The following is a 25,683-nucleotide window of genomic DNA, read 5'->3' on the forward strand; positions in this document are numbered from 1 at the left end:
AACTATAAAATTTTATATATTTAATACACAAACATATATACTCATTCTCTCACTGATAGAGGATTTGGATGTGTTAAAACAGTATGTGTTTTCTTTTTTTTTTTAATTTAAAATAGTGCATGCAAAAGGAAAAAGAATAAAACTTACAAGAAAGATATATTGAATTCTAATGTTTCCAACCATAGAATTTTTATGACACTAATATTTTTAGTTAAATACTTTGAAATTGACTTTTATTATAAGCAGTTTTGAGTTTTAATACATATAGAGGTTTATGTAACTAACTCCACAGTCCAAACACAGAACAGTTCCATAAGCCCCCAAAACATTTCTTGCTGTTGGTAGTCACACCATCTCCTCATGGCACAGTCTGACAACCACTGACCCTGTCCTTAGCTCAATAGTTTCACCTTTTCCAAAATGTCATATAATTAAATCATCCAGTATGTAACTGTTTGATACTGCCCTCTTGTACTCAGCACATTGCCTTTGACATTTATCTGTATTGTTGCATGTACTAATGATTCATTACTTTTTATGGCTGAGTAATACACCACTGTAGAAACCAACTACAGTTGGTTTGATTCACTTACCACTGAGGTACAGTTGAACAATTTTCAATTCCTGGTGATTATGGTAGAGCTGCTATAAATATTCATGCAATTTTTAACATAAAAGTTTTCTTTTTAATTTTTAAATTCCAGTATGATTAACATTCAGTGTTATATTAGTTTCAAGTGTACAATATAGTGATTCAACAATTCTGTGCATTACTCAGTGCTCATCATAATAAGTGTACTCTTAATCCCCTTCATTTATTTCACCCATCCTACCCCACCTCCCTTTTGGTAACCACCAGTCTGTTCTCTATATTTAAGAGTCTGTTTTTTCATTTCTCCTTTTTTTTTTGTTCATTTCTTCTGTTTCTTAAATTCCCCATAGGAGTGAAACCATATGGTATTTGTCTTTCTGAGTGACTTATTTCACTTAGCATTATACCCTCTAGACCCACCCATGTTGTTGCAAAAGGCAAGATTTTATTCTTTTTAATGGCTGAGTAATATTCATATATATATGATATATATGTGTGTGTATATATGTGTATATATATATATATATATATATATATATATATATATATATATATCACTTCTTCTTTACCAATTCACCTATCAGTGGACACTTGGGCTGCTTCCACAATTTGGCTATTGTAAATAATGCTCCAATAAACATAGGAGTACATGTGTGTTTTCAAATTATTGTTTTCTTATTCCTTGGGTAAATACCCAGGAGTGGAATTATAGGATCAATGGTATATCTATTTTTAATTTTTTGAGGAACCTCCATACTGTTTTCCACAGTGGCTACACCAGTTTGCATTCCCACCAGCAGTGCAAGAGGGTTCCTCTTTTTTATACATCCTTGCCAACACTTGTGTTTTTTATTTTAGCTCTTCTGACAGGTGTGAAGTGATATCTCATTGTGGTTTTGATTTGCATTTCCCTCATGACTGAGTGGATGTTGAGCATCTTTTTATGTCTGTTGGCCATTTGTATATCTACCTTGGAGAAATGTCTGTTCATGTCTTCTGCCCACTTTTATTTGGATTATTTGCTTCTTTGGTGTTGAGTTGTAGAAGTTCTTTCTATATTTTGGATATTAACCCCTTATTGGATGTATAATTTGCAAATATCTTCTCGCATTCAGTACGTTGTCTTTTAGTTTTGTTGATTGTCTCCTTTGCTGTGCAGAAGCTGTTACTTTTGATATAGTCCCAATAGTTTATTTTTTTGTTTCCCTTGCCTCAGGACACATATCTAGAAAGATGTTGCTATTGCCAATGTCAGAGAAATTACTGATTGTGCTCTTTTCTAGGATTTTTGTGGTTTCAGGTCTCACATTTAACTTGTTAATCCATTTTGAGTTTATTTTTGTGTATGGTATAAGAAAGTGGTCCAATTTCACTTTGTCACATGCTTTTTTGCATATATTGAAATGATCCTGGGGTTTTTATCTTTTTCCTTATTGATGTGATGTATCACATTGATTGATTTTCAAATATTGAATGACCCTTTCATCCCAGGAATAGATCTTACTTGATTGTGGTGAATAATTTTTTAATGTATTGTTGAATTCAGTTTGCTAATATTTTGTTGAAGATTTTTGCATTTATTTTCATCAGAGGTATTGGACTGCAGTTCTCTTTTTTTGTAGTGCCATTATTGGGTTTTGTGTCAGATAAATGCTGGCCTCACAGAATGAATTTGGAAGCTTTCTTTCCTCTTCTATTTTTTGGAATAATTTGAGAAGAATAGGTGTTAACTCTTCTTAAAATGTTTGACACGATTCACTTGTGAAGCCGTCTGGTCCTGGACTTCTGTTTATTGGGAATTTTTTTATTTTGATTCAATTTCATTGCTGATACTCAGTCTGTTCGAATTTTCTATTTCTTCCTGTATCAGTTTGAGAAAGGTTAAAATCTAGTTTGTCTATAAATACTGCTACCCAGGCTTTCTTTCTTTTCTTTTCTTTTTTTTTTTGAAGATCTTATTTATTTACTTACTTGAGAGAGGAAGTGAGAGAGAGAGAGAGAGGAGGAGCAGAGCTGGAGGGAGAGGGAGAGAGAATCCCAAGCAGGCTTCACACCAAGCATAGAACCTGATCTGGGGTTCAATGCCATGACCCTGAGATCATGACCTGAGCTGAAACCAAGAGTCTGAAGCTCAACTGACTGAGCCACCCAGGAACACCCGCAGGCTTTTTTTTTTTTTCACTTGCATTTGCATAATAAATGCTTTTCCGTCCCTTTACTTTTAGTCTGCTTTTGCCTTTAGGTCTGAAATGAATGTCATGTAGGCAACATATAGATGGGTCTTGCTTTTTTAAAATTCCATTACCCTATGTCTTTTGATTGGAGCATTTAGTCTATTTACATTCAAAGTACTTGTTGGTATATATGAACTTATTGCCATTATTTTCCTTGTTTTATGGCTTTTATATTTGTCTCTGTTTCTTTCTTCTCCTGCTCTCTTCTCTGGAGGTTGATGACTTTTTGTAGTGATATACTTGGATTCCTTTCTCTTTGTTTTTTGCATATCTATTAGTGGTTTTTGATTTATGGTTACTATTAGGTTTATACATCTTATGTATACAGTAGTCTACATTAAGTTGATGGGTGCTTAAGTTTGAGCCTATTCTAACAGCACTAAATTATTATTACTTTCCCCCCATGTTTTAGGTATATGATGTCATACTTCATATCCTTTTATTTTGTGAATCCCTTAACTGAATTTTATAGATATATTTATTTTTGCTGCTTTTGTGTTTCTTATTTTTCTTACTCCAGCCATGGTCTTTCCTTTCCACACTCAGAATCCCCTTGTAAGGCTGGTTTAGTGGTGATGAATTCCTTTAACTTTTGTATGTCTGAGAAACTTTTTATCTATCCTTCTATTCTGAATGACAGTCTTGCTGGATAGAGTATTCTTGGTTGCAGGTTTTTTCTTTCAGCGCTTTTAATATATCAGCCACTCCCCTCTGGCCTGCAGTTTCTGATAAAAGATCCACTGATATCCTTATGGGGTTTCCCATGTATGTAAATGTTTTCTTGTCTCTCACTGTTTTTAAAATTATCTCTTCATCACTACTTTTTGCCATTAAATTACTGTGTGTCCCTGTGTGGACCTCCTTTGGTTGATTTTGTTAGGAGAATCCTGTGCCTCCTGGATCTGGATGTCTGTTTCTTTCAGGAAGTTTTCAACTATTCTCTTTTTCAGATAAATTTTCTGTTTCCTTTTCTCTCTCATCTCCTTCTGGGATCCCAATAGTGTGAATGCTATTATGTTTGATGGTGGCACTGAGTTCCCTTAATCTAGTCTCATTTTTATTTCTTTTTTCTTTCTCCTGTTCAGTTTGATTGCTTCCCATTACTCTCCTCCAGGTCTCTGATCCATTCTTCTGTTTTCTGTAATCTACTATTTATTCATTCTGGTGTATTTTTAACTTCAGTTATTGAGTTCTTCATCTCCAATTAGTTCTTTTTTGTGTTTTCTCTCTTTGTTCAGGGTCTAGTTGAGATCTTTCACTCTTCTCAAGTTCAGTGAGTTTCTGACCATTACTTTAAATTCTTTATCAGGGGGCGCCTGGGTCGCTCAGTCATTAAATGTCTGCCTTCGGCTCAGGTCATGATCCCAGGGTCCTGGGATCGAGCCCTCCATCAGGCTCCCTGGTTGGCGGGAAGCCTGCTTCTCCCTCTCCCACCCCTGCTGCTTGTGTTCCTTCTCTCGCTGTGTCTCTCTCTGTCAAATAAATAAATAAAATCTTTAAAAAATAAATAAATAAATAAATAAATAAATAAATAAATAAATAAATAAATTCTTTATCAGGCATATTACCTGTCTCCTTTCATTTAGCTCTGCTGCTGTGATTTTGTCCTCTGTTTTCATTTGGAACATATTCATCTGTCTCCTCATTTTGTCTCACTCTCTGTGTCTGTTTCTGTGTGTTAGGAAAGTCAGCTATGTTTCTGATCTTGAAAGCAGTGGCTTTATGAAGAAGAGGTCCTGCAATGCCCCGCAGTGCAATGTCGCCTGTTCACCAGAATCTGGTTCTTCAGATGTGAGTCTCCTATGTGTGTTGCATGCACACTAGTGTTGTTGCTGAGCCATGTTTTCCCTTAGTCCAGTTGTCTGCAATGGCTCTTTTTGCCTATTGTGGGCAGTTTGGTCCCTGTGTTGTTTTGGGGCCAGTTTAGGGCTGCCTTGGGCTTGAATTTGGTCAGATCAGGTATTTGCCAGAGCCGTGGCTGTACAGAACTGCAGGGAATTCTCCGTCTGTTGCCCCTTGAGAAGCTCTCCTTGGTGGGAAGTTCCTGTAGTCAGACCAGGTGTCTACCCCAGCACACTGATGAAGCTGCATTGGAAATGGTGTGTGCAGTTATCTTCCCCTCTCTCTGGGGCAAGAATCACTTTGGAGTGGTGCTGACTCCTGTTGGTGCTGTTTGCATGCTTCAATGCTTATGGTGCTTCTTTGGATGGAAACCTGCAGAGGGCAGGTTGGAGAGGATGGGTCCACAGGAGAACGCAGGGACAAGGCAAGCAGTGTTATCAAGGTTTGCACTGGTCTGTTTATAGAAGGGAACCTGGAGCAACTTTGGTGAACTGCTAAGGGCAGGTTGTAGGAGGCAGTTCCACAGAAGAGTGGTGGGGTGTTGGGGGTGGAAGGCATGCTCTTACCCAGCTAGGTAGAGTGTTCACACTGTGCTGGCTCCTGTAGGTGTCTGTGTATCTAGGCTGGGGGGCAAGGTGGGGAAATGGCACCTGCCAGCTCTTTGGTTCTTGGAGAAGTCTTCCAAAGATCTCTGCTCCTCCTGTATATGCTCTGAGATTAAGAAATAAATCTCCCTCCCATATACCCCTGACGTTTTCAAACTCCTGCTTCTGTGCTGTATCTCAGTGGGACTGTTTGTTATGCTGTTGCTTTAAGGGCAAGGACTCAGTTTCCTGTTGCCCTCCAGATCTCCCAAACCTAAGCCTGCTGATTTTTAAAGTTCCTGGTGTTAATCCCCTCTGATTATAAGAACTCAGGAAATTAAGCCCCTCTAGCTTTCAAAGGCAAGCATGGGGATTCATCATCCCCAGTACAGGTTCCTGGGGTGCCTGGTGTGGGGTCTGCTCCTCTCCCTTCTCTGTGCCTGTGGTTTCCTTCCCTCCCACAGACAGTCTCACAGGTCAGTTTGGTTCCTCACAGCATCTCTGCCCTTCATGATGTGGCCTTTTCTCTATATCTCTACATTTCATAGCTATGGAGATTAAGTTCTACCAGTCTTTGGGTTGTTTTCTGGACTATTTATACTGATGTGGTTGTCAATCTAGGTGTATCCATGGGAAGGAGTGAGCTTAGGGTCCCCCCACTCTGCCATCTTCCCCAGAAGTCTCTAACACAGTTCTAATATTTCTAGGATAAATAACTAGGAATGGGATTACTAAGACATACTGTGATTGCATTTTTAAGTTTATGGGAAACCAACAATGTGTTTTCTAGAGTAGCTGTACATTTTTTATTTCTACCAGCAATCTATGAGATATTTAGTTGTTCTGTATCCTTGCTAGCACTTGGTATTGTCAGTTTGTTTGATTTTATATTATTTGTTTTAGCTGTTCTAATAGCTGTGTTCTAGTAGCTCACTGTGCATTTAATTGGCATTTGCCTAATGCTAATACAATGTTGAGTATTGTTTCATGTGCTTATTTGCCATTCCTGTATTTCTTCTGGTAAAATGTCTGTTGAACGTATTTGCCCCCTTCCTTTTTTAATTGATTTTTTTTTAATTTTTTGTTATTGAGTTTGAGAGTTCCTTTTATATTTAGGATATAAATCCTTTGGCAGTTATGTGATTTGAAAATACAATGGGCCCTCATTATTTGCAGCTTCTATATCTGCACATTTGACTACTTGCTAAAATTTGTTTGTAACTCCCAAATCAATACATGCCATCTTGCTATGGTCATTTACAGACATGCACAGAATGGTGAAAAATTTGAATTGCTTGACATGCATGTTCCCAGCTGAATTTGAACAAAGCAACACTCTACCTCCTTATATCAGCTATCATCTATAAAAAAATGTGGGTGTTTTTTGGTCTATTTAGTGACACATTTTAACATTTTGCCTCGGTTTTTTTTTTTTTTTTGTAATTTCACCATTTAGAATAGGTCCCAAGAATTATTCTAAAGTGCTATCTAATGTTCCTCAGCATAAGAAAGTTGTGATGTATATTATGGAGAAAATATGTATGTTAGATAAAGTTCATTCAATAATGAGTTATAGTGCTACTGGCCATGAGTTCAATGTCAATGAATCAATAATATATTTTAAATAAGCTGTCTTTAAACAGAAACATACATATAATAAGGATATATATTAATCAGTCAATAAAAATATTGGACCAGAGACTCATAGCAAACTAACCCTGTATTTCATCCAGGAATAGTCGTTCAGTATTAATTAATTCTGAATTAATTAGAATTAATTATTCTAATTATAAAATATTATTTTATAGAGCAAATTACTGTATTTTATAGAGCAAACGACTATGAAAAATAAGAATCAATTGTACTTTCTTCCAGTTTGTAGCTTGTCTTGTCATTCTGTCAGTAGTGTCTTTCAGAAAGCAAAAGTTTTTAATTTTTATAAAATCCAATTTATATTTTTTTCTTTATGGATTACACTTATACATATACTCAAAGTTTAGAGCCAAAGACAAAGATAAAATCTTGAAAGTAACTGCAGGAAAATTTAAAAAATGAAGTTCCACCAAAGATAACATTCCACCTGATAATAATTACAATGGTCTTCTCATCAGAAACCATGCAAGCAAGAAGAAAGTGGACTGAAATCGTTAAAAAGTTAGGAGGAAAACACCACCAACCTAGAACTTTATATCCAGCAAAGTTGAGAGAATTCATCAAAAAAAGACCCATTCAAGGGTGCCTGGGTGGCTTAGTCAGTTAAGCGTCTGATTCTTGATCTCATCTCAGGTAAGAAATGTTAAAAGGAGTTGTTCAGGCAATAGAAAAATTATATAGGACAGACACTGAATTTGCATAAAGGAAGAAAGAACAATGAAGAAGAAATATGTGAAAGTAATATGAAATGCTTAATTTTTTTATTTTTAGTTGACCTAAAAGATAACTACTTTCTTAAATAAGAATATTAACAATGTATTGGGTGATTAGAGCATAAGTCAAAAGATTAAACATCTAAAGGAGTGAGAAGAGCAAATTGGGACTAGTCTATTTTAAGGTACCTGCACTACACAAGAAGTATAGTTATTTGAAAGTAGACCTAGCTTAGTTAATTTATATTGCAAACATTAGAGAAATCACTAGTTTTATTTTATAAACTATAATTGGTACACCAAGGGAAGATAAAGAGGGTTCATATAAAATAAAGCTAGACAAGGCCGAAAATAGAAATTCAAAAAAAGTAACAAATGCAGTGAGTAGATAAATAGATGATCTAAATATGCCAACTAAAAGAGACATATTGTCAGAGTGAATAAAAAAACAAGAAACAATTTTATGCTCCAGAAAAAAAGAAAAAAAGAAGCAGAGGGAAAACTTCTTAACTTATTCAATGAAGCCAGTATTACCCTATTTCAAAAACCAGATAAAGACATTATATGATAGAAAAACTACAGACTGATATATCTCATGAACATGTAAATAAAAATCTTCATTCAAAAAAATAAAAAATAGCACACTGAATTCAGTAATATAAAAAAATTATACACCATGACCAAATGGGATTTATTATACATATGCAAGACTGGCTCAACATTCAAAATTCATCCATTGTAGTCTGCCTTATCAAAAGGCTGAAGAAAAACCATATGATCAGATCAACTGATGCAGGAAAAAGCATTTCAAAATATCTACTGCTGATTCATGATAAAAACTTCCAGCAAACTAAGAATAGTGGAGTTTCTTTAACTTAATAAAAATATATACATAATACCTTTTTGAAATAGGCTTGAAAGAGGCTTATTTTATAACAGCATAACACCATTTAATGGTGAAAGACTGGATGCTTTCCCCCTGAGTTGGATAAACACAAGGACATCATTTCATACCACTTCTATTCAACCTCACACTAGAAGGCCTACTTAATGCAGTAAGGGAAGAAAAGGAAATAAAAGATATGCATATTGAAAAGGAACAAAGAAAACTCTTTTTAATTGCACATGAAATGAGGGTCTGTGTAGGAACACCAATGAATGTGCACAATAATTCCTATAATTAATGAGTGAATATAGCAAAGTCAGCATACAAAAGTCAATCTCTTATCTATATACCATCAATGAACAATTAGAAGATAAAATTAAATAAACAATGCATTTACAATAGCACCAAAAATGAAACACATATTTAAATATATCAAAATACGAATAGCATCTGCATGTGGAAACCACAAAACACTGAAGGAAGAAAATGAAGATCTAAATAAATTGAGAGATATTTTATGTTTGCAGATTTGAAAATGCAATATAACTAAAATGTCAATTCTTCCCAACTTGATCTTTGGAATCAATGGAATCCCAACAAAATTCCCAGCACATTATTTGGTAGATATGGACAATCTTACACTAAAATGTTTATGGAAAGGGAAAAGACTTAGAACAGTGAATACAGTATTGAAAAAGAAGAACAAAGTTTGCAAGCTCACACTACCCAATTCCATGACATATTGCAAAGCTACAGAAATAAAGGCAGCATGGTGTCAGTGAAAGAAGACAAATAGATGGAACATAAGGGAACATAACAGAGAACCCAAAAGAGATGCACACCTATAGAAGCAACTGATTTTTGGCAAAGGTGCAAGGCAATTCAAAGGGGAAAAAGTAATTTTTCAACAATTGGTGCTGAAATAATTGGATATTCATAAGCAAAAAGCATGAACCTAGACACAGACCTTAGACCTTACACAAAACTGACTTAAAATGGATCATGGAAACATCAAATACAAAATTATAATACCTATAGAAGGAAACAGAGGAGAATATTTGAGCTTCAATTTGGTGATGAGATTTCAGATATATTACCAAAAACATGATCATGAAAGAAAAAAAGTTGGATTTTTGTAAAACCAAAAAATTCTACTTTTTTACAAACACTTAAGAGAATGAAAATAAAGCACATAGACTGGAAGAAAATATTTGCAAAACATGTATGTAATCAAGGACTTATATCTATATCGAAAAACCAAACAACAAAACCCAAAAACCTTAAAACTCAACAATAAGGAAATAAAACCTCTCAATTAACAAACTGGACAAAAGATGTAAACAGACCCCTCTCCAAAGATATATACAGATGGCAGCTAAGCATATAAAAAGATATTCAACTTGTTTATCTTATAACTAGAAGTTTGTACCTTTTGACCACCGTGATAACTACAGTGAACAATACTGTGTTATATATTTGAAAGTTGCTAAGAGAATAAATCTTAAAAGTTCTCATCACAAATGGAAAAATTTCTATGCATGGTAATAGATGTTAACTAGACTTACTGTGGTAATCATTTTGCAATATATGTAAATATCAAATAATTAAGTTGTACATCTAAATCCAATACAATATTATATGTCACTTATATCTCAATACAAAACGATGCTCAACATCATTTTTCATTAGGGAAATACCAATTAAAACATGAGATACCACTACATAACTATTAGAATGGTTAAAAAAACAAAACAAAACAGGACAAAAACCCAACAGTACTAACTGCTGGTGAAGATGCAGAGCAACAGGGACTCTTACTCACTGCTGATAGGAATGTAAATTGGTACACCTATTTTGGAAGACAGTTTGGATATTTCTTGCAAAGTTAAAAATAGTCTTATCATACAACCCAGCAATTGTACTCCTAGGTATTTACCCAACTGATTTGAAATGTTGTAACAGCATTATGCATAACTGACAACTGACAAAAATGGAAACAACCAAGATGTCCTTCAAAGGATGAAAGGATAAACAAACTGTGGTGTATCCATACAGTGGGATGCTATTCAGCAACAAAAAGGAATGAGCTATCAAGCCATGAAAAGGCATGGGTGAATATTAAATGTATATTGCTAAGTGAAAGAAACCAGGCTATATATTATATAATTCTAGTTATATGGCCCTCAAAAAAAAAGGGCAAGAGTATAGAGATGGCAAAAATATCGGAGGCTTAGGGGTAGGGGAAAGGTTGAATAAATGAAGCACAGGGAGTTTTTGAGCAATGTAACTATATTATGTGATAACATAATGGTGGATACATGAAACCATGTATTTGTCAAACTCAAAGAAGTTTACAGCAGAAATAGAGAATCTTAATTTATGCAGATTTATTTAAAAAATCATTTAGAAGTTCAAAGTGGTCCTAGGATAGAATGCAGCATGTGACAAAGCAATCCAAGTATGACAAATGAATCAAACAACTTCACTGAAGGGAGTGGAGGTGAAAGTGCTGACCTAAGTGACTTTGGGAGTGTGAAGAGCCTATAACACTACATCCAAGGGAAACTGCACATAAGCACTGTACTCTAGTTGATAAAGTTGTTTCCCATAGGAATACAAGTTAACAATTCTGCAAATACTATATATACTATATATCTATGCAGAAATTAAACAAGTAAATGGAGAGTGAGCCAGATTTCTCACTGTTGGAGAGGAGGGTATAGAAAAACAAGAGAAAGAGTTAGAATTATCTCATGATGATAGGTTAGAGTTGGACACATGAATCAGGACCCATGTTTACCCTAATATAGTACGAACATAAATATTTGCAGATTCATGCATATACATGGGTTAGTATGTATGCCTTTCTTGATCTGTCAGCTGAGAAGGCATAAATGCAACAACAACCCAGTAGTAATGAGCATACCTGGCAGCCAGGTCCTCGTTTCTAATACCATTCTGTAATAAATAAAAGGAAATGAAAGATCCCCCAATAGCCAAAGTTGAAATAATTTTAATAACAAAATAATAAAAGGAATATAGAATTACAAACCAAAGTATTAAATAAATCTCCATAAGGCCATATTGATATAATTAATGATCGAGTAAGTAAATATACAGAGAAGAATAAACAAATTTCCTTTGCAGAAGAATTCTAAATAACTGATGTAAATTCTCAGTTTACAGAGAACACTTACAGAAATACTAATTCAAAGGGTTACATGCACCAAGATGTTTATAGGAGCATTGTTTACAATAGTCAAAATATGGAAACAGCCCCAGTGTCTATCAATGGATGAATGGATAAAGACGTTGTGGTTATGTATATATACACTCACACACACACACACACACACACACACACACACACACACACACACACAATGGAATATTACTCAGCCATAAAAAGGAATGAAATCTTGCCATTTGCAACAACATTGGTGGAACTAGAGAGTATTATGCTAAGTGAAATAAGTCAGAGAAAGACAAATACCATATGATTTCACTCACATGTGGAAATTCAGAACCAAAACAAACAAAGGGACAAAAAAGAGAGAGAGAGAGGTAAACCCTCAAACTCTTAATTATAGAGAAAAATGTGGTGGTTACTGGAGGGGAGGTGAGTGGGGGGATGAGTTAAATAGGTGAGGGATTAAGGAGTGCACTTGTGATGAGCACTGGTATTGTATGGATATGTTGAATCACTATATTGCACACCTGAAACTAATACTGCTCTGTATGTTAACTAACTGGAATTTAAATAAAAACTTAAAAAAATAGAAATAAGAACAAAGAAGTGTAGTGTAACTCCCTACTCTTTAAACGTGAACTGCTTGTAATGACTTCCTTCTTAAGAGAACAATTGGAGGGCGCCTGAGTGTCTCAGTCAGTTAAGCATCTGCCTTCCGGCTCAAGTCAGGCTCAGGTCATGATCTTAGGGTCCTGGGATCAAGCCCCGTGTCAGGCTCCCTGCTCAGTGGGGAGCCTGCTTCTCCCTCTTCCTCTGCCCTTCCCCCTGCTTGCGTGTACTCTCTCTCTTTCTCAAACAAATAAAATCTTTTAAAAAAAGAGAGAGAACAAATGGAAAACAGGAGGAAGAGGCTGGGGTGAGAGAGAGAAGTACCTTTAAGGTAGAGAATCTTGAGAAACACTACCTCAGCCAGGTGATGAAAGTCAGTATCAACAGTGGTAAATTGTATTGATAGTATGTACCCTTGATAAGATGTGATAAGAATGGTATTTTACCCCCGTAGTCTTCACAAAAATCCATAACCCTGGTCTAATCATGAGAAACACAGAAAAGTCCCAAATGAAAAAAAAAAGAGAAGTCCCAACTGAGGAATATTCCAGAAAATAGCTGAGTAGTACTCCTCAAAACTGTGAAGGTCATTAAAAATGAGGAAAGTGTAAAATACTGTCACAATCAAGAGGAGACTAAGGGGACACAATGACTATCCTGAATGAAATCCCAAAACAGAAAAAGGAGGTTGGGTAAAAACTAAGAAAATCTGAATAAAGTGTGGACTTTAGTTAATAATAATAATATGTCATTATTGGTTCATTAATTGTGACAAATGTACCATACTAATGTAAAGTGTTAATTGTAAGAGAAACTGGATGTGGGTATATGGGAAGACTCTGTTATCTTTACAACTTTTCTGTAAATCAGAATCTGTTCTAAAAAAAAATGTTCATTAAATTTTTTTTTATCAACTGTCCTTACTTGTGTGGGTCTATTTCTGGACTCTTATTTTCCATTGATTTGGAGGGATTAATACCACATAGTCTTTACTATAGTGATACATTAAATATTAAAATGGGGTAGTGTCAGTTGGGCAACTATTTTTTTCCTTTTCTATTTTTTCTATTTTATTTACTGTTCTTACCATATGGATTTTAGAATCATCTTGCCTATAGTTTCAAAACTATTATGCTAGGATTTTGATCAGATTTGAATTAAACTATAAATCAATTTGGAAAATTAAGATTTTTTTTCAATTTTTCATTACTAGTATATAAAAATTCCAAGGATTGAATTTCTTTGTGTTAGCCTTATATAGCCTTATAACACAGTAAACTCAAATATTACTTATTTGCTTTTTTGGATAAATATCTAGGGCTTTTCTATGTCAATCATGGTATTTTAAATAGGGTCCATTTTATTTCTTCCTTTCTAATTTGTATACCTTTTAATTCTTTTCCTTGCATATTATTGCACTGACTAGGACTTCTAGTACTATATTGATTGTAAATGGTCAGGGTGAACATCTTTGCCTTTTCTCCAAACTTAGGAGGAAAGTATTCTTTCATTGTTATATAAGATGTTAGCTGTGGATGTTTTATAGATTCCATTCGTCAGGAGTTTCCTCTTCTTCCTAGTTTGCTGAAAAAAAAATTTTTTTTTTATGAATGGTTGTTGAATGATTTTTCTGTAACAATATGATCTTGTAGCTTAGTTTGTTAATATGATGAATTACATTGTTTATTTTATGAATATTGAAATCACCTTGCATTCCTAGTATTAAGCCCACTTGATCGTGGTGATTAGACTTAGTATATATTGCTTAATTCAATTTGTTTATATTTTGTTGAAGATTTTGTGTTTATGTTCACAAGAAATATGAATCAGGAGTTTGATTTTCTTGTACTTTCTCTAGTTTGGAGTCAAGCTATCTTCATGAAATGAATCAGAAAGTGCTCCCTCTTCTATTTTCTGGAAGAGATTGTATAAAATAGTATAATTTCTTCTTCAAATGATTGGTAGCATTTGTTAGGTTGAAGCATTGAACTCCTACCTGCTTTCCATGGGCTGTAGTTTCAATGTCACTCCAGTTTCAAAATGCTACCTAATAGCCAATATGGGACCTGAGCGGTAGTCCAAACCCAGAGTTCAGTTCTTGAAGACTTGGTATGCTTTTTACGGTCAGACCCACACATGTGTAGCTAGAGAGTAAGAGAAAAAGCTAATATGTAACTTCAGGGTATTGCTTTCTTGAGCTCCCTCCTCTCTGTACACTCCCAACTGTTTGTGATTCTCAGAGATCCCTCTTAGCGGTCCTTTTTATAAAAAACTGTGACTTTAGTTTCCCTACTCAGCCAAGCATTCCTGAAAGTGTCTTCCTCCAGAGCCAAGTGATGAGAGGGTAGATAGTGAAAATAAATCAATGGGCATCCTCCCCCTGCTCTTGAGACCACAGTTCTGGTCAAAGGAAAAAAGTGCCCCTGCCACCATCAGCTTGCTTGGAAGTCAGCCAGAAGAAATTAAAAACAAAACAAAACTATCTCACAGGGTGCTCCTTTCTTCCTCTTTGGGTGGACCAGAAATAGAAATTTTCTCTTGAAACTCTCTGTCTGCACGTAATACACAGTTCTTGGTTTCAGGACTCTTTTAAGTGTAGATCAGGAGATACCCGGGGAAAAAGGAATGACCAAATTCACTACTGGTTCCATGGTACATTACTTTCTATTTTCCTTCCCCGATCCACCACCTGCCACTACTCTCCAGAGTCCTCAAATAGCTGCCCTATGTATTCATTTCAGGTTTTCTAATTAAATTCAGATAGGGTGGATCTTGCATATTCAATCTTGACAATAAGCAGACCACCTCTAAAAAATTAAAAATATATTTTTAATTTAGCAGCATTTTAGTTAGGATATGTTCCTAAAGGCTTAAGGTATGCTTTATGAGCTAGTTTCCTGCCTCCCCCACACCTGCCTGTGCAAGTGCAAGTGATAATTAATTTCTCAGAAAAAAAATAAACTTTCTCATGTATTGAAGATTTAGTAATGAAACAATTATAAATAAAATAGTGATAAGTTTATTGAGCTATGATTTGCAGGTAGAAAGACCAATGCAAACAAAATACCATCAAATAAATGAAGAAATTAAGAAATAATTAGTACGTCAAGTCTCCAAGTGAGAACAAGAGAGGAGGGTAGAGAGCTCTCATCAAATATATTAACATTTGTGTTTCTTTTTCCTTAATAAGTATTTTTCTTTTTAACGTTTTATTTAACTTTATTTTCCTAGGGCAATTTTAAGTTCACAGCAAAATCAGGGGGAAGATATAGAGATTTCCCATTTACTGCCTGCCTCCACACATGCATAGCCTCCCCCATTATCAACATCCCCACTAAAGTGGTACGCTTGTTAAAATTGATGAACATACATTAACACATCATTATCATCCAAAATCCATAGTTTACTTTAAGGAGTAGTCTTGGTATTGTACATTCTGTGGGTTGAGACAAATGCATAATAACATATATCCATCATTATAGTATCATACAGAGTATTTTCACTGGCCTAAAAGTCCTTCATGCTCTGCCTATTCATCCTTCCCTGTCTGTTTCCACCCCCAATCCCTTTGCAACCACTGATCTTATTACCATCTCCATAGTTTTTCCTTTTCCAATACGTCATATAGTTAGAATTACACAAATGTAGCCTTTTCATGTTGGATTCTTTCATTTAGTAATATGCACTTAAGTTTCTTCCTTGTCTTTTCATGTCTTGATAACTCATTTCTTTTTAGCACTGAAAATAAAGACATCTTGGTTTCTTCCAAGTTTTGGCAATTATGAATAAAGCTACTATAAATATCCACGTGCAGGTTTTTTGTGGATATAATTTTCAATTCCTTTGGGTAAATACCAAAGAGCATGATTACTATACCGTATTGTAAAAGTATGCTCGGTTTAATAAGAAATTTTCTTTTCTAATATATGTATTCCATGCTTTAAATTTCCCTTTAAGAATTTCTTTTATGGCATCCCACAAATTTTGACAAGTTGTGTTTTTGTTTTCATTGAGTTCAGAATATTTTTCAGTGTCTCCTGAAATTTCTTCTATGGACCCATGTGCTATTTAGAAGTATGTTGATTAATTTCCGTATATTTTGGGATTTTCTGTTTATCTTTCTGTTATTCATTTCTAGTTTAATTCCATTGTGGTCAGAGAGCAGGCATTGTATGATTTCTATTCTTTTAAATTGTTGAGATGTGTTTTATGGCCCAGACTGTGGTCTGTCTTGGTGAATATTCCCATGTGATCCTGATAAAAATGTGGTTTTTGGTGGTGTTGGATGAAGTCATCTATAGATGTCCATTATATACAGCTGATTAATGGTGTTGTTGAGTTCGACTATGTCCTTGTTGATTTTCTGACTGCTGGATCTGTCCCTTTCTAATGAGGTATGTTGAAGTCTCCAACTATGATAGTGAATTCATCTATTTCTCCTTGGAGTTATATCAGTTTTTGCTTCATGTATTTTATACTCTGTTGTTAGGCACATACAAGTTGAGTTTTATCTTCTTGGAGGATTGACCCCTTTGTCTTGCAATGTCCTTCTCTATCCCTGATAACTTTCCTTGTTTGAAGTCTGCTGTGCCTGAAATTGATTTAGCTACTTCTGCTTTTTTTCTTCTTCTTCTTTTTTTTAATTGAAGCGTAGCTGACGATGTCACATTGGTTTCAGGTATATGACATAGTGATTCAACAAGTCTGTACATTACGGGCACCTGGGTGGCTCAGTTGGTTAAGCGACTGCCTTCGGCTCAGGTCATGATCCTGGAGTCCCGGGATCGAGTCCCACATCGGGCTCCCTGCTCAGCGGGGAATCTGCTTCTCCTTCTCACCCTCCTCCCTCTCATGCTCTCTGTCTCTCATTCTCTCTCTCAAATAAATAAATAAAAATCTTTAAAAAAAAAAAAAAAAAAAAAAAAAAAAAACAAGTCTGTACATTATGCTCTGCTCACCACAAGTGTAGTCATTATCTGTCACTATACAAGGCTATTACAATACCATTGACTATATTCCCTATGTTGTACCTTTTATTCCCATGATTTATTCATTCCATAACTGGAAGCTTGTATCTCCCACTTCCTTTCACCCATTTCGCCCATCCCCCCTACCACCCAGCCATCCATTTACATTTAATTAATATGTGTCTTTATATCTAAAGTGGGTTCCTTTTAGACAGTATATAGTTGGGTCTTAAATTTTCATCTTCTCTCATAATCTTTTTTTTTTTTAAATCTATTTGTTTATTTAAGAGAGAAGGAAAGAGAGCCCAGCAGTGGAGGGGCAGAAGGAGAGGGAAAGAGAAACCCAAGCAGACTCTGTGCTGAGCACAGAACCTGACTCAGGGCTCTATCTCATGACCCTGAGATCATGACCTGAGCCAAGACCAAGAGTCAGACACTTAACCAACTGTGCCAGCCAGGTTCCCCACTACTGAATTTTTTCATTAGTATCTTTAGACCATTGACGTACAAAGTGATTAGTGATATATTTGGAGTCATATAGACCATTTTGTTACTGGTTTCTATGTATTACCCTTGTTCTTTGTCCCTATTTTTGTCTTCTATTCTTTTTCTTTTGTGCTTATAACCAAGATTTTATGATTCCGTTTTCTTTCCTTTCTTAGCCTATCAGTTAAACTTCTTTTCTTACTTTTTTTAGTGGTTACTCTAGAGTTTGCCATTTACATTTACAACTAAACATAGTCCACTTTCAAGTAACAGTTTACCATTGCATGAGGCGCATGAGTACTTTATAATATCAAAATAATTCTAAATTCCACTTTTAATTCCTTATATCACTGTTTTTATTCATTTTACCTATATATAAATACCTAAGTGTATATATATATATATATATATATGAACAATAACAAAATATAGCAACAATGTATCTGGTTAGGTATGCTTATGTATTATATATGGATAAAATACTTAAACATATATGTTTATAAGTATTATATATAAAACATAAGCATACTTAATCAAATACATTGTTGCCATTATTATTTTGTGGGCTTTTTTAAAGTTTTTATTTAAATTCTAGTTAACAAACAGTGAATTGTTGAGGCTGTCTGGTAATTCAACCTAAGTATTCCCTGGATATAGCAGTGTCCTCAATGTTCAAAGCTACTCCTTTTTAATATTCTACAGAGTGTTCCAGGAGTGTTCTGTAACATTCTTTTCACCTATAGTTTGTCTTCCTCATGTTTTCTTCACAAAGAATAAAACAGAAATACAAATAAACATGTGGTATAGTGTTATAAACAATAAATTATTAAAATATAAAATAAATACATACATACATAAATTCTAATTAACATACAGTGTAATATTAGTTTCAGGTGTAAAATATAGTGATTCAACACTTCCATATAACACCCGGTGCTCATCGGAAGTGCACTCCTTAATCTCTATCACCTATTTCACCCATCCCCCTGCCCACCTCCCCCCATAACAATCATTTTGTTCTCTTAAGAGTCTGTTTCTTGGTTTTCATTCTCTCTCTTTTTTGTTCCCTTTGCTTGCTTGTTTTGTTTCTTAAATTCCACATATGAGTGAAATCATACGGTATTTGTCTTTATCTGACTGACTTGTTTTCGCTTAGCATAATTATCAAATACACTGTTGCCATTATTTTTTGAACAAACTGTTTTCTGTCACATCAATTAAGAATAAGTAAAATGAAAGTTTTCATTCTGCTTTTCACCTATTCCTTTTCAATGCTCTTCCTTTATGTATATCTGTCTGACATATATTATTTTCCTTCTCTCTGAAGAACTTCTTCTAACATTTATCGCAAGACAGGTCAATTGGCAATAAATTCCCCCAATTTTTGTTTGTTTGAGAAAGTCTTTTTGTCTCCTTCACCTGTGAAGGATAATTTCACATAGTATAGAATTCTAGTTTGGTGGTTTTATTCTCTCAGCATTTCAAATATTGCACTTCACTCTCTTATTTGCATGGTTTCTGAGAAGAAATTAATATAATTCTTTTATTTGGTCCTCTACAGATAAGGTGTTTTTTTCCTCTGGGTTCTTTCAGGATCTTTTTTTGTCATTTGAGAATGATATGCCTAGGTGGTTTTTTGGCATTTATCCTGCTTTCTGTTCTCTTAGCATCCTGGATCTGTGGCTTGGTGTCTGGTATTAATTTGGGCAAATTCTCAGTCATTATTGTTTCAAATACGTCTCTTTTTCCTTTCTCTCTTTTCTTCTCCTTCTGTTATTTCCATTATGCATATGCTACACCTTTTGTACTTGTCCCACAGTCCTTGGTATTCAGTTCTATTTTTTTCAGCTTGTTAATTTTGACTCTCAGTTTTGGAGGTTTCTATTGAGATATCCTCAAGTTCAGATTCTTTCCTCAGCTGTGACTAGTCTCTAATAAGCCCATCAAAGGCAGCCTTCATTTCTGTGACAGTGTTTTTGATCTCAGCACTTCTTTTTGGTTGTTTCTTTGGATTTCTATCTCTGTGCTCACATTCCCCATCTGTTTTTGTATGCTGTCTACTTTATCCACTGAAAACTCTTAGCATATTAACATAGTTGTTTTAAATTCCCAGTTGGGTATTTTTAACATTCCTGCTATGTCTGGTCCTAATGCTTGCCTTTGTCTCTTAAAACAGTTTAACAGTTTTCTACCTTTTGGCATGCCTTATTATTTTTTCTTGCTATCTAGGCATGATGTACAAGGTAAAAGGAACTACTATAAATAGGTCTTAATGATGTGATGATAAGTTAAGAGCAGGAGGGGAAGCATTCTATGGTCTTATGATTAGATCTCAGTTTTGGTGAGGCTGTGCCTCTGAACTGTGAACCTCACAAGTTTTGCAGGGATTTTTTCTTTTCTCCCCTTAGATGAGACAGGATAGCTGGAGTGGGCTGGAGTTAGGTATTTCCCTTCTTCTACATGGAAGGCTAGAGCTGACAAGTGTTGGTTATTTTCCTTCACACAAGTCAATTAGGCTCTGATTATATCCCAGCAGGTTGGGGTCTTGTTAACTATTTTCCCCTGAGGGCAGGCCTTATTAAGAACAACGTGCTTTGGCCTCTTTCAAAATGGTTCCTTTCCCATCCTGATGCCAGAAGTCCAGGAGGTTTTTTCCTGGATGTTTACTGTGGGAACCCAGTCAAGCTCTTGGAGGTAAGTCTTACAATATTGTGGGAGCCTCCATATGAGCACCTCCCACTGCAGTTTTTAATTTTCAGATTTGTCTACCCTGAGCCTCTAGCAATTTGTCAATTACAGTTAAGGTTTTCCTCCCTGAGCACTGGTTCTCCAGGGTGGTTTCCACTTATGAGTCTGCTCCAATAAGTTGTGACTAATTCTATTCGCTTGTGTATCTTTATAATTTGGGGGGCACGGTTTTGCCCTGTGAGCTCTATTCTCATATGGATCCAAGAAGAGTTGTTAATGTTCTAGTCTTTTCAGCTTTTTACTTGTTACGATAGAGTGGTGACTTCCAAGCCCATTATATGTAGACCCAGAAACTGGAAGTCCTCCTAAATTTATATTTATTGATTTTTAAAATTCTATTGATTATTTAAATTTCACATAATTTAAGTACATTTATGAGGAGTAAATTAATTAGAAAGATATTATAAAAAATAATTATAATGTAGATCTATTAACTGGAGTGGATTTCAAGAGATCATCTGCCATAGGAATGATTATTTCTAATATACAAAAGATTCAAACATGGAGAAGTGAAGGAAAATAGGAGGGATAGAGAAGAAGTTGACATGATGAAAGAGAGTATCAGTGGAAAGATAGGAGAAAGTGAGAGGAGTTAAGAGACAAGAAGAGTTAAGAGAGGTGTATTTTTGTACCCTGGGAATTGTGAAATCAGAATGTTAAATTTTCTACAGAAACAAAAAATTAAAAACAATAATAATGGAATTCATTCTCTCAAGGGCAAATATAAAAAATTAAAGATCCCTATTCAGGTTCTCTCATCTTCACTGACTCACACTGTTGGAAGGGCCCAAGTATACTTCTCTTTCCTTGGCCTCATCCTATTCACAGAACTCCTGAGCTCTTAGGACTTCACTGATTGATTACAACCATTGTTAATCCTCTTGGCCCTCCCATACATACCTGTTATCTGTTTTCTGGTTTTAGTTTTTAAAACACCTAAATTTTGCCACTGGGTTAAGAGTTTCTTAATTGAGAAACTTACTAAATGTTTTATACAAATGTTATGGTAACTTTAGGATTTGCCCTATAACTCTTGTGCATTTTGTGAGAAAGTTAACATAAAATAAGATTTCTAAAGATGGGTCTCCACCATAAGAAAATGTTAATTGATCTGCATTATTTGGCTATCATAGTGAACAAAATTTGAATTGTAGTCACACAATCCAGAACATGAGCCATTGCTTTTCCAAAAGATTTTCTTTAACTCACAAGTTCTTTTATAGGGAATGGAACAGTGGAGATACCACCTGTTAATCACATATGTAGCCCTCTGTATACTTAACATAAAACCTGCAATTAGTGAGTTTTTAATAAAATAGACAAACCCTTTTCTCTCACCAATATTTTCCATCTACCTTTGTTACTTTGTTGTCAAATGGGGAAATGAGTGGAAAAAGGTATTTAGAAGTTGTTGTTTTTTCAAATTACTGAAGAAATAAGACCCATTCACATCTAGATGAAAGTATTTATAAGCCTAGATATTTCCCCCAAGAGTGAACATGCTACACACTCATAAAAGTAATTTTAAGGTGCTCAAATGTGTCGGATAGTCACTAACCTCAACTTGATTCAAATGAAGAAGGAAAAACTGATAGCCATATCAGTTGTGGATATCTATTAGAAATCTGAGCAAATTTTTAGCACAGTTAAACATTATTTTAAAGGTTGCTTAAACAATGCAACAAGTTTACTTAATTAACATAACTCAAATCCTTACAATAGCCAGTCCCTAACAATAGTAAAGGGCTCTTTCATTGCAGGAAACAGAACCCCCTCAAAAGGGTTCAAATTAAAAGGATGTTTATCATAAAGGGAAGAATACTCTCATGGAAGCCAACAGCAGGAAATACAGCCAGGCCTTACATGAAGTAGAAAATTGGCTGGCAGCCAGGCTCTCAAATGTTATCCTTCTGGGATAATCCATCTTCTCACAGAAAACCAGCTCTCTTTGTAATGTCCTAATTTTTGCTTTTTGAGTAATTGTAACTTGCACCAGAATCTACCTGATCATTTTTCTGACATTATTTCTACTCTCCATGAATTTACAGCTCCAATCTTCACTAAATATGCTGATTCAGTCTCTATTTCTGTATTCCGCATTCTTTAGAAAGAGACCTAATTATTTCAGCTTGGATCATTGTCCATCCCTGATCAAATCAACATGGCTAGAAAACTGTAGTTGTATGGTACAAAGGATTGCCTTTATTGGGACTTGTGGGCCAGAACTGACTGAGTTAAAGAGGGTGCATGTGGGAAGAGAAGAACTTCATTTTCATTTAAACTTAAAGTGCATTTCTCTTATCACTTATTTGTGATAGGATATTAAATTACATATTCACCTCATTCTATTTTCATCTTGTTTCATTGTAAACTATCAGAGTGGGTATTTTTACAGACTTTTAAGTATTTTAAATGTCTGTGCATATAAAGAAAGCATACCTGACTCAATCATTTAAATTCCCTGGAAGATAAAATATTGGAAATTGACATCTGGAAGCCACTGTATCAATGTTAAATGGAAGGAAAGCTATTTGATCTAATTATGGCATACAAGTTGAAAAACCTATGAATATACTATTTTTTTTTGTAATTTGAAACCAAAACAGATAAGGTGTATTTTGGCATGTGACGCTTAATATTTTAAATATATTTTCCAATTATAGGTCCTCCTTTATCCTTGATATAATTGATATTCAAATAATGATTAAGCAAACACCATTAACTACTTCAGAGTAAGTTCCTCAGATTATTGGCCAAGGTTAAGTGATGTCAAAGATACAAAGAAGTAAAAGGAAAAATTACCTCTTTCTAAACTCATCATGTCTCCTCTTGACCTTGCTGACTCTGCTGTAGCCACATAAGTATCCTGGGTCTGTAAGTCTTTCAGAAATCTGAAACCCGGGACACTCTTCCCATGTTTAGACCTCTCAGTGACTATGCCCTAACTGTGAAATTCTCTACCTCTAGATTCCCTCATCTTCAGGATTTGTTCTAATCTCACCTTCTAATGACACCTTTATTCACTGTCCTATTTAAAATTATAATTATAACCCTTACTACACTGAAATGTCTTCTGCATTATTTTTCTTCATATCATTTATCATTGTCTGATCTACTACTTACTTAAATTTTTGTCTGTCTCCTGCAACTAAATTATGCCCTCCATTGACAGTTTTATCTGTTTTTTCCTCTGATAAAATCCCAGTACCTAAATCAGAGCATACCTAAATCAAACATAGTAGGTATCCACTAAATATTTGTTGCATGAATGAATGGCTCAGAGGTAAAAGAAAAACCAAAAACTATCTAAATATAATACAACAAATGGCCTTTTAAGGTGAAGGTATGTTCACATTCAGCCTCACAAACTTGGGGCCACCAGGGACTACTAAGTCTGGCCTTATGGTATAGCATCATGTGATATCAAATAGGATATGTAGCCTGAAACCAAAATTAAAATACAATTTTTAGTTTAAAAAAATACATATTTACATGATAAATGCAAAGCTCTTCATTTTTATTGGGATTATAAATATGCTTCAAAAAATTGATGTATACTCCATAGTTATGATTGGTAGAACCCTACTGTAGAACCTATTTGAGATTAGAACTGTCACTCTTATGATTTGAGTTGTCTTGGTCTATAAACTTCCTTTGGAAAAAATTCAAAGTCCACTTTAGAACGCAGGTGGAGAGGTCTTAATACTCCAGTCTTCACTCTTCACTTTAAATCATAGGTGTTCTTACAGCTAATAGAATTGACTGTGAAAGAAAATATGCATAGAAAATAGATTTTAAATTTTAACTCTTGCTGGTATATATAGTAATTACACTAGGTGATATATATATATATATATATATATATCATATATGTGGTGAGCATAGGGTTATGTATAGAATTGTCAAATCACTGTTGTACATCTAAAACAATATAACTAAAACAGTTGTGTCAGCTATACATCAGTTAAAAAAAAAAAGGTTTTGCTACATAATACCTCTCAAGACATTAAAAAAAGTCTCAAAACAAAGTTGGTCAGTCTTTGTTTTTTATTTTTTATTGTTTTTTTCTTTGTGAGCTTTACTCAAGTTTAGTCCAAGTGTGTCTCTGAAATGTTCATTTGGACATTTTGGATACCAACGAGTTTCTTTATTGTTTTATTTGTTATTTTTAATTCCAGTGTAGTTAACATACAGTGAAGCTGTCTAGTCCTAGACTTTTTTTCATTGGGAGAGTTTCATTACTAATTCAAGTCCTTGCTGGTAATCCATATAATCACATGTTCTATTTCTTCCTGCTTCAGTTTTGTAGATTGCAAATTGTGGGTATATAGTTTTTCATAATATTCTGTTATGATTGTATTTCTATGGTGTTGGTTATTATTTCTCCTCTTATATTTGTGATTGTTTGATTACTGTCTCTCTTTTGATGAGTCTGGCTAGAGTTTTATCAATTTTGTTGATCTTTTCGAAGAACCAATTCCTGCTGTCATGGATCTGTTCTATTTTTTGTTTTTTAGTGTCTGTATCTTTTATTTCTGTTCTAACCTTTATTTTCTTCCTCCCGTTTGTTTTGGGGTTTGTTTGTTATTTTTATAGCACCTTTTAGGTGTAAAATTAGATTGTTTGAGATTTTTCTTGCCTTTTGAGGTAGGCCTGTATTGCTATAAACTTCCCTCTTAGAACCGCTTCTGCTTCATCCCAAAGGTTTTGGGCCATTGTGTTTTCATTTTTGTTTGCGTCCATGTAATTGTTGATTTCTTCTTTAATTTCTTGGTTGACCTATTCATTGTTCAGTAGCATGTTATTCAACTTCCACGTATTTGTAGCCTTTCCAGATTTTTTTCTTGTGGTTGACTTCTAGTTTCATAGTGTTATGGTAAGAAAAGATGCACAATATGACTCTGATCTTTTTGAATTTGTTGAGACTTGTTTTGTGGTCTAACATGTGATCTCTTCTGGACAACTTTTAATGTGCATTCATAAAAGATGTGTATTCCCTGTTTCAGTATGGAATATTCTGAATATATCTGTTAAGCCCATCTCATCCAAAATGTCATTCAAAGTCATTGTTTCCTTGTTGATTTTGTTTGATCTGTCCTTTGATGTAGGTGGGGTGTTAAAGTCCCCTACTATTATTGTATTATTACCAGTTATTTCCTTTATGGTTGTTACTAGCTGC

Source organism: Zalophus californianus, chromosome 12 (genome assembly GCF_009762305.2).
Source record: "Zalophus californianus isolate mZalCal1 chromosome 12, mZalCal1.pri.v2, whole genome shotgun sequence".
NCBI classification, from domain to species: Eukaryota; Metazoa; Chordata; class Mammalia; order Carnivora; family Otariidae; genus Zalophus; species Zalophus californianus.